Source organism: Meriones unguiculatus, chromosome 12, assembly GCF_030254825.1.
Source record: "Meriones unguiculatus strain TT.TT164.6M chromosome 12, Bangor_MerUng_6.1, whole genome shotgun sequence".
NCBI classification, from domain to species: domain Eukaryota; kingdom Metazoa; phylum Chordata; class Mammalia; order Rodentia; family Muridae; genus Meriones; species Meriones unguiculatus.
Genome location: NC_083360.1, coordinates 97,785,663 through 97,787,510, shown reverse-complemented (window position 1 = coordinate 97,787,510; position 1,848 = coordinate 97,785,663). Strand labels below are relative to the sequence as shown.

At 39.0% G+C, this 1,848-nt stretch overlaps 1 pseudogene; it reads left to right on the top strand.

Moving 5' to 3' along the window:
- The first annotated feature begins 838 nt into the window (after nucleotides 1-838).
- On the top strand, nucleotides 839-1,164 carry LOC110539622 (elongin-C-like; annotated as a pseudogene).
- Nucleotides 1,165-1,848: the final 684 nt, after the last annotated feature.

Genomic DNA, 1,848 nt, shown 5'->3' with positions numbered 1-1,848 from the left:
GTTTTTTGGTATTTCATTCCTTGAGTTTATTACATATTTTAGATATCAGCCCTTTGTCAGATGTGGGATTGGTGAAGATCTTTTCCCAATCTGTAGACTGTCATTTCATTCTAAATGCCGTGTCCTTTCCCTTACAGAGCTTTTCAGTGTCATGAGGCCCCATTTATTAATTGTTGATCTTAGAGCCTGGGCTGCTGGTGTTCTGTTCAGGAAGTTGGTTCCTGTGCCAATGAGTTCAAGGCTCTTCCCCACTTTTTCTTCTAAGAGGTTTAGTGTGTCTGGTATTATATTGAGGTCTTTGATCTACTTGGACCTGAGTTTTGTGCAGGGTGATAAAGTATGGAACTATCTGCATTTTTCTACATGTAAACATCCAGTTAGATCAGCACCATTTGTCGAAGATGCTGGTTTTTTGTTTGTTTGTTTGTGTTTTCCATTGTATGGTTTTGGCTCCTTTGTCAAAAATCAGGTGTCCATAGGTGTGTGGGTTTATTTCTGGGTCTTTTATTCGATTCCATGGATCAACCAGTCTGTTTCTATACCAGTACCATGCAGTTTTTGTTACTAATGCTCTGTAGTATAGCTACCTCCAGAAGACCTTTTATTGTAAAGGATGGTTTTAGCTATTCTGGGTTTTTGTTTTTCCGTATGAAGTTGAAAATTGTTCTTTCAAGATCTGTAAAGAACTGTATTGGAGGGGTAGGCAACTAGGGTCGGGGGAGGGGCAGCCCTGAATAGGAGCTGTGGCAGTACATGGGGATAGGGCTGTAGTGGCTGTGGGACTGGCCAGAAACTACTAAAGTTCTTGTGGGATCACGCAGAACTTTATAAGAACATAATGGACAGAGAGGAGAAAACCCATGGTGGCTGTGGAGGCCCTGGTGCCATGTCTGTCAAATTAACATCTTCTGATCGTGATGGACTCACTGTAAAAAGAGATCGTGCATTAACATCAGGAACACTAAAGGCCGTGTTGAGTGGGCCAGGGCAGTTTGCTGAGAACGAAGCCAATGCGGTCAATTTTAGAGAGATCCCTTCACTCATGCTAGCAAAAGTGTGCATGTATTTTACCTACAAGTCCGCTACACTAACAGCCCCACTGAGATTCCTGAATTCCCAACTGCACCGGAGCTGCTGATGGCTGCGAACCTCCTAGATTGTTAAATAAAATAAAGTATAATCAATTGTTAATTTTTTCAGTATTTAATACCTGTAGTTCAGTTAGTAATTTTTTCGCATATAGCATGTTGCCTGTATGAACCTGAACTCAAGTTAATTGCTGAGCAGATTCCTTCTGTCATTTGCATAGCAGAGTTGAAATTTGTTTGCTAGATCAACAAATTAAGGACATACCACTAGCCAAAAAATAAACAAAGAATCCCAGTTTGTGGTGGTTTGCTTTCTCCTTTGGATGTGGCCTTTATAAGTGAGATAGCAAATCCTGGAATGTAAGGCTCGATGAACATACTCTGCAGGTAAATATTCTACAGGGGCTAAGTAGTTTCATGTTTTTAGTGTTTTTTTTAAGAACCGGTTCTGATCTTAAGCCACTGAAGATTACTAGAGTTATGCAAATAATTACATGAAAGCCATGTTTAACAGCCAAACCTTGATTTTATAACTCAAAGAATAAGAGTTGAAATTTCTTGTGTGTTTTTTTGATAAAGTGCAGTATTGTTTAAGTGCAAAAAAAAAAAAGAATTGTCAACACAATATTTTTATGGTATTGCACTGAATCTGTAGATTGCTTTTGTAAGATGACCATTTTCACTATGTTAATCCTACTGAACCATGAGCATGGGAGATATCCATCTTCTGATACCTTCTTTAATTTTTTTCTTCAGAGAC